Source organism: Plecotus auritus, assembly GCF_963455305.1.
Source record: "Plecotus auritus genome assembly, chromosome: 1".
Lineage (NCBI taxonomy): Eukaryota > Metazoa > Chordata > Mammalia > Chiroptera > Vespertilionidae > Plecotus > Plecotus auritus.
Genome location: NC_137770.1, coordinates 198931077 through 198940048, shown reverse-complemented (window position 1 = coordinate 198940048; position 8972 = coordinate 198931077). Strand labels below are relative to the sequence as shown.

The window sequence follows — 8972 nt, the reverse complement described above, 5'->3', positions numbered from 1 at the left end:
TCTTTTCCCTTATTCCTCATGTCCCCCTTCTCCCAACTCAGATCATCTCTTATCTGTATGTCTGGGTAGGTGTTTATACACAGGGACAACTGTATTTATCCCAGCCTGCAACACACAAACATATACAGAGCCTCAGAGGAGATAATGGTGCAGAAAATAAAGAAAAACTCTTCCTTTGCAGGCCTTCATAAAAAGCTTGGGCAAGTAAATTGCAGTTTTCTGCAATTCAGTTTGATCAAGCAAAACCAAAGTGGGTTAGAATATATGGTCTTCCAACTCTAAAGTCTATAATTTCATTATTTCAAACAAATCCGTTAATCTTCAGAGCAAAATAGCCCCAAAGAAATACATCAACTCACAAAGTAAAAGGCCAAAAGAAAGAGACAGATTAATTCTGACAAATAATGCTCTTTGCCTAGGACATCAACATGATTTGATTGTAAAAGAAAAAGTGCATAGATTACACCAGCCAGCACTGTTTCACTTTCAAGATGACAAAGTGGAAGTTGGGTCTTGCCTGGTGCCACAGCCCACCATCCCTGGAGGTCAGGCCAGCTTTAGAATCTATATCAGGAAGAGGTTATTTATCTGCAAGTTACATTCAGCCCACATGGTCTGACCAGATTCAAATTACCTTCATTTAAAAGATACCAGGACAACATGGCTATCTCAGGGCCTTTGGAACCAGGATTCCTCCATATTCTTGTCTCAGCTAATCAATTCTACCCTCTTTGGAAGTACTGTTGACCCTTGAAATAAGCGGGCTTGGACGACACAGATCTACATACAAGTGGGTTTTTCTCAATTGACGCGCATCATTCCAGGGTCAAAGGGAAGTTGAGAATCCGCGCGTGTAGAGGGTCAGCTAATAGTATACCTGGATTTCCAACTGTACAGGCGGTCCAGGCCCCTTATCCTCACATTGTTAAAAGAATCAACTTTGTTAGAAAGCCTCCATCCTTCTCTCCTTGGCTTCCCCATTTACCCCACCCATCAGAGGAGTTACCTGATGGTGAAATTTGGAGAAAAACCATTGCACATGTATGGCCTAAGCCAGGGGTGGGCAAACTTTTTGACTTGAGGGCCACAATGGGTTCTTAAACTGGACCGGAGGGCTGGAACAAAAGCATGGATGGAGTGTTTGTGTGAACTAATATAAATTCAAAGTAAAGGAGCAGAGGGGAGAGCAAGAGAACCCTCCGCTCTTTCGGCTCCACAGGCCGGAAAGAACAGCCGAGAACGGGCTGGATCCGGCCCGCGGGCCGTAGTTTGCCCACAGCTGGCCTAAGCCCTTTCTAGGCTGTAGTCTTGCCTCTTGCAACTGCCGTATTTAGGACTCACTACTTCCCTCCCCAGGTGTACTCAATGACTGTATAGGTAAATTCAACTTAGAATAAGGAAGAGCAAACTTAATTTGGCCTTGGTTCCAAGCCACAATCTACTTTCCCCATTAGCAGCAATATCTGACTCCCAAATTTACTTCTCAATTGATACAGAACTTGATTCAGAACTGTGTCCTCTCACAATCCGGTACCCCTCGGAGATGTCGGAGAGCTGGTTTCCACTTGATCCCACAGGCCAGGCCGTGGGACCCCACTGGTGCACAAATTCGTGCACTGGGCCTCTAGTATATAACATGATTCCATCTATACAAAAGTCAAAAGTAGGTAAAAATAAAATATATATTTAGAGGAATTGATATGTAGATAGTAAACTATAAACAATAGCAAGGAACAACTAACAAAATTCAGGATTATTGTTTCATGGAATGAGGCAATAAGAAAGAGGAACATGTAATTAAGGAAGCTATTGTGAGGGTAGGGGTGTCACAAATACTGTCAATGTTCTATTATTTCTTCTCTGGTGGTAAGTGCCTGAATGTTCAGATTATTACTCTCTAAACTGAATATAAATGTTATCATATGCTCTTGAAAATGTATGACTCTCAAACTTGATTTTTTAAAAAGAGTTGGGTCAGTTTTTATCATCTCATGCCATTTCTTAAAATCTGAACATTTCTATCTTCTGAAGGTAACCTTCACCCAGAAATACCTTTGAAACTAAAGAGGCAGAGTTTCCAGACCCACAATCAATGCTGCCATAGAGCAAAAATTAAACAAGTACAATAAAAATCAGAAAAAAAGAAAAAAGAACTCCGGAGGAATATAACTCATTAAAACTTTAAAAGAAGGCACAGATCATATTAAGTTCCATATCAGGCACTATACTAGTTGTTCTAAAGGAAATTGGAATTCAACAAGGGAGATTAACTTAATGTGTAAATAATCTAAGCAAAGGAGACTGGAACAAATGCCAATTAGAGACTTCAAGCAAATGTGATGCCACGTGGGAGATGGGAGTAAGTGGATGGACAACAGTCTGGGGCAATCAGGGATGGGTTTCCAAGAGATCTTCTGATGATGTGAACAGGCTCTAGACAGCGGTCGCCAACCTTTCAGACCTCACGGACCACCAGTGGTCCGTGGACCACCAGTTGGTTACCGCTGCTCTAGAAGACCCAGAACTGTTTTTTCAAAGTTCTCCAGATTCAGCTCCTCAGAGTCCCCACCCACAAGGATAAGGAGCCAATGGCCAAGCCCCACCTAAGCCCACTCTATTGGCAATAGTTGGAATTGTGGCAACCTCTAGACAGGCTAAAGGGCTGTTTACCATATTTAGCTCATTCTGAATTCTGACTCTAAGAAAAATAGAATACTGTATTTTTCCGGGAATAAGACACCCCAAGTATAAGACACCCCCCACTTTTCCAACCAAAAATTAAATCAATATTTTAAACATTTTGCTGGTTTTCCTCTTAAGGCCTTCTTCTTTTTTGGCATCTTAAGGAGTTGTTCTTCCTGTTTTCTCCACTGTCTGATCAGACACTCAGTGGGAGGAGGTCCAAATTAGCTCTCTGCAGCTCTATATCCATGCTCTTTTGCATAGCTGATTACATTCAGTTTGAATTTTGCAGAGTAAGACAATCGCTTACCAGTATTTAACTTTTTATTTTTTGACATCTTCATGGGCTCAGAACTCTCCAGTCCCTGTTGCATCTGTGCACTCTTCACCTCCACGCAAGCGTCCTCAAACTATGGCCCGCGGGCCACATGCGGCCCGCCGAGGACATTTATCCGGCTCACCGGGTGCCGCTGCCTGTCCTGCTTAGCAGCCGACTCGTCCCGGGCCCACAGTGCGCATAGGAATTTGTTCATAGGTTTTTTTTTAAACTATAGTCCAGCCCTCCAACGGTCTGAGGGACAGTGAACTGGCCCCCTGTTTAAAAAGTTTGAGGACCCCTGCATCAGCTGACATCAGTAATAATAAGGCTCGTGATTGGAGGAAGCCTGTTTGACAAGGTATGGGCAGCTACACACCTGCTGGCTCCCTCCTGGGCTGACTTCCGTGTATAAGATGCCCCTCAATTTTTAGTCTAACAATTTTAGGAAAAAATAGCGTCTTATGCATGGAAAAATACGGTATGCCAGAGGAATGAAAACAGGACAATAGTTGGAAGCAGGTGGGTGATTAAGGGAAGTTTTGACTCCGGGAGAAAACAAGTACAACCAGCCTGATGCTTGGATCCTGATCAGAGGTTTACCAGAGCAAATGCTTGGCAGGCCTAAGCAACATCTAGACAAGGGCAATCCTTAATGAACTGTCAGGCATTACCCCAGGGGTCACAGAGCAGGCCTGTTGACACCCATAGGAATGTACTTACCTACTGATTCTAAAATAGAGAACGCATAAGTCACAGGCTCACACACCTCCAAAAGACCACACTTTTGTGGTCCCTGAGTGGCAGAACCAAGTCAAAAAGTTGTCTGGAAGTTGTTCTAAGGGCTTCTCACTTATTGAGCCACTTGACACTGTTGCTAGAAATCAGGAAAAACACTCCTGTAGCACTGTCACACATCCACCTCTCCTGGGCCAGGACAACTTGAGGTCATTTACTCCTCACTTTTTTATAACCTGGCACAACTAGAGCAAAATACAATTAGTTACATGGGATAAATGAATAGATGAACCTATCAGACAGATTCCAGCACAACTTGATTCCTGTCTTCTAGTTTAAGAAAGGTTCTTGATACCATCACATTTCAACCAATACATTCTAGTACTACACTTCTATCAGATTCTTAAATACAGTGAAAACTGGGGAACAAGATTTTTTTTAATCCCACTAGAAATTTAGCAAATTCTTATGAACAAGGCATTTTGAGGTGAAAAGCCCCATCATTGTCCTCAAAATGTAATAGGCCCTTTCTCTCACCCCAGCCATCCGGGGTGAGGGTGCTTCCACAGCCCATCTTCTTACCTCTCCCTTAGCTCCCACCAATTACCTCCTGTGTTTATCTTCCACAAGTCAATTGCTACAGGGCTTTGAGTTTTAGTTGTACACCCAACCCCATCCCTGCTTTGTCCACAGGAAATTTTATATACAGTGCTTCATAAGCAATGTTGAAATGAGAAGGGGAAAGGCAAAAACTGAGCCATAATAAAGGAAATACTAAGTCCTTTAAGACTGGTACAGTGCTATAGTGTATAGAGGGAGAGGTTACAAATTTTAGATATTAATTAGCATCCATGGAGAAGGTAAACTTTGAGATGGATTGTGAAGAAGAGGAAGGCCTTTGACAACTACATTTTTCTAAGAATGACTGTTCCATGAGGAAACCATGTGTGCAAAAGCAAGGAGCAAAAAATCAGAGATGTGTTTAAGAAGTGTATGTAAATAAAAAATAAAACTGAAAAGATGAAATTGGAAGATATTGTAAAGATGTCAAAGCAAGGAATCTGTTCTTAATTAAACACACAGTTGGGAACTTGTACTTTATTTTGACCAAAATTATAACAAGTCTAAGCTTAGGAAAAGTAATCTAGCCAGATGGATGTGAGGATAGGTGTAAGATTATTATGGGAATGAAAATGGATGTGTAAGAATAAACAAAAAAAGCAGACCTGCCAAAGGTGGCATACAATCCAAAGTATTACCTAGACCTGTGGTCGGCAAACTGCGGCTTGCGAGCCACATGCGGCTCTTTGGCCCCTTGAGTGTGGCTCTTCCACAAAATACCACAGCCTGGGCGAGTCTATTTTGAAGAAGTGTCGTTAGAAGTTTAAGTTTAAAAAATGTGGCTCTCAAAAGAAATTTCAATCGTCGTACTGTTGATATTTGGCTCTGTTGACTAATGAGTTTGCCGACCACTGACCTAGACAAACTCAAGGGGGAAAACACACATGAAAATGACAGTAAGAAACAAATCCATTTAGGAAGTTTTTTAAGAGAACTTAAGCAGGTATGATTATTTAAAGAAATGGCAGCCTTGGGCGGTGTTGCTCAATGGTTAGAGTGTCAGTCTGCAAACCGAAGGGTTGCCGGTTTGATTCCTGGTCAAGGGCACATATCTGGGTTGAAGGTGGCAGGAGGCAACCAATTGATGTCTCTCTCTCACATCAATCTCTCTCTCTCTCTCTCTCTCCTCCCCCCCCTTCATCCCTCCCTCAATAGAAAAAATACCCTTGGGTGAGGATTAACAACAAAAAAATAGCATAGAATTAACAGCAACCACTTCAAATTAATTCATTTCAAATTAATTTACTCACTACTGCACACCTATTAAGTGCCCAGCACTTATAAGGATGTTGGCTCCTTAGTACTCACATTCATTTTGATTCATGACCAAATTTTTTAAAAATTAAAAGAAAATGAAACATGTATGCAATATAAAAATAGGTTTTAGTGATAAAAAAAAACAAGATTGATTTAATAATCTGACTCCATAAACTACTACTTCAAACATGAGCTATTTAATATCATATAGAGCTCCCTACACTTGTTAAGAAGACTGTAGAAATTACAAGAGACAAGAAATAACCTATGTACACTTCTTTAATGATAAAAGGGGCCACTGAGCTTCTATGCACCAAGAAATTCAGCCGTAACCGGGTTGGCTCAGTGGATAGAGCGTCAGCCTGCGGACTAAAGGTCCTGGGTTCGATTCCGGTCCAGGACATGTACCTTGGTTGCAGGCACATCCCCAGTAGGAGGTGTGCAGGAGGCAGCTGATCAATGTTTCTCTCTCATCCACGTTTCTAACTCTCTATCCATCTCCCTCTCTGTAAAAAAAATCAATAAAATATATTTTTTAAAAATAATAATAAACTAATCCACCTGAACCCTTGATGCCCTCCCCTTTAAAAAAAATTCATAAACATATTGAGTTACTGGTTTTTAAAATAAGTACACTAAGATACAAATTAGAGACAATTATGCTGTTCCTTATTTCAGGGACAAACAATTCCTAAAACCAGACTAGGCATACATTCCTGTAAGCTTTTTAAGTCTCTATGAACAGAAAAGAATGAAGTTATTTGTTATAATATGAACAGTAGTTATCTCTGGAAGATGAGACTTGCCTTATTTTTTTTTAATCCTCACCCAAGTATGTTTTTTATTGAATTTAGAGAAGGAAGGAGGGTGGGAGGGAGAGACATTAATGTGAGAAACATCGGTTGGTTGCCTCCCGTAACCAACCAGACTGGGGATTGAACTTGCAACCTAGGTTTGTGCCCTGACCAGGAATCAAACCCTGCAACCCTTTGGTGTAGGGGATAATGCTCCAATCAACTGAGCAACCCAGCCAGGGCTATCTTCTTCTTACATATTTCCCACAATAAAAATATTTTTGAATCAGGAAAAGCCCCCCAAAATTAAGACTTTCCATTTTAAATTATTATATACTGAATGCTGAGGAACTTATGATTGTGAATGAGAAGTGAATTGACATGTCATGAATAAATCTTTGAAGCCTTGACTTTAAGGGCATTTGAAAACTGCTTCAAGCACATGACTGGATATCATAAGCATTTACTAATTCTGCTTATTTTAGACAAATTTGGATCCTGAGTTGAAGATTTAAGTAATCAGATTATGAATTAAAATATGACATGTATCTTTGCAGACACCTCAGCCCTGAAGCCGCCTGTGACCAGCCATGGTGAACCCCGTGTTCTTCGACATCGTCATCGACGTTGAGCCCTTGGGCCGCATCTCCTTCGAGCTGTTTGCAGACAAAGTTCCAAAGACAGCAGAAAACTTCTGTGCTCTGAGCACTGGGGAGAAAGGATTTGGTTATAAAGGTTCCTGCTTTCACAGAATTATTCCGGGATTTATGTGCCAGGGTGGTGACTTCACACGCCATATTGGCACAGGCGGCAAGTCCATGTATGGGGAGAAATTTGAGGATGAGAACTTCGTCCTGAAACATATGGGTCCTGGCATCTTGTCCATGGCAAATGCTGGACCTAACACAAACGACTCCGTTTCTCATCTGCACTGCCAAGCCTGAGTGGTGGGATGGCAAGCATGTGGTCTTCGGCCAGCTGTAAGAAAGCATGGATATTGTGACAGCCATGGAGCACTTTGGGTCCAGGAACGGCAAGACCAGCAAGATCACCATTGCTGACTGTGGACAACTCTAATAAATTTGATTTGTGTTTTATCTTAACCACAAGACCATTCCTTCTGTAGCTCAGGAGAGCACCCCTTCACCCCGATTTGCTTGGAATGTTCTATAATCTTTGTGCTCTTGCCAGTTTATTGGGTTCCATAATTTCCTTACCCCTTCCCAGTCTAGCTGGATTGCAGAGTTAAGTTTATGATTATGAAATAAAAACTAAACAGCTGTCAAAAAAATAATAAGACATCTAAAATTGTAAGGTCTAATAAATCATGAGCTCCTCCATAATAGATGACTTAACTATTAGGAGTACTTGGGCAAAATAGAAGTTTGAGTCAAAGGCAGTGTGGTACAGTGGGTTTGGGGTCACATGCCTGGACCTGATTCCCAGCTCCAACATTTAGTACCTGTCATTTACTTGAGCATGTCATATAACCTCTGAACATCAGCTTTCTCATCAATAAAATGAAGACAACACATATGCTACAGAATTATTGTAATGATTAACACCAATGCGTAAGCCTGGCACATAGTAGATTCTCAAAACACAGAACTTTTATACTCCTATTCAAAGATCCAGTGATTATGATTAAAAGCAATCATATGACTTAACTAGTTTAGCAGGATAACAGAAACAAAAAGTATTACAACTAGGAAACTAGTCTTTCCTTATCTGTATTCCGAGTAGTAACACCGAACAAGATATCCCATTACTTCCTCAAATCAAGATTGACAGTGCTCCCCTGCCCAGGCCAAAGAAAGGTGAAGGGAGAGATCGCAAGAGTAGAACACATAAGACAGGAAGGCAAGATAGAATAGAGAAGGTCTAGGCCCCAAACTGGAAATCAATACTGCTGCCTTTATCCAGGTAAAGAAATTTCAACAAAAGAAAAATAAATGTTCCAGAAATGTTAGGATCTCTAGTTATAACACTATCTTCCTTCTTCACAGAAAATTCAACTAGCTCAAAGTTAGAAATATAATGGGAGTTGACTGATAAGTACACACTTTACTTACTAAAGCTTTTTATAAACAGACTAAGTTGGATACTGGGATACTAGTGCTAAAGTTCAGGATCATCAAGTATTGTTGTGCATTGTTCCTGAATTAAGAGGTATATTTAATTCTACTACATGAGTCTAAAAAACTATTAAAATATCAGTGATTTTGCCAGGAATATTCTGTACCCTTTCTACTCACCTACTTTCAAGCATTTAGGGAAGAAAGAATCCACCCACTTAAAACAAAGACAACCACTGCATGCATAAACACACACACACACACACACACACACACACACACACACACACACACACACACACAGTTAGAAGCCTATCAAGTATGAGGAACACTAGAATATACCACCATAAGGGCAGGGACTTTTGTTTATATTGTTTTTTGTTGTCTCTGCAGCATTTCTAATGTCGCGACCCACAGGTTGAGAACCGCTGCTGTAGAGCCTAAGACCATCAGAAAACACAGATATTTACATTACAATTCATAACAGTA

The 8972-nt window shown here is 40.8% G+C and overlaps 1 pseudogene across 1 annotated transcript; it reads left to right on the top strand.

Moving 5' to 3' along the window:
• The first annotated feature begins 6998 nt into the window (after positions 1-6998).
• On the top strand, positions 6999-7485 carry LOC308247507 (peptidyl-prolyl cis-trans isomerase A-like; annotated as a pseudogene). The gene has a single exon. The product of its transcript is annotated as a peptidyl-prolyl cis-trans isomerase A-like (transcript).
• The last annotated feature ends 1487 nt before the right edge of the window (positions 7486-8972 follow it).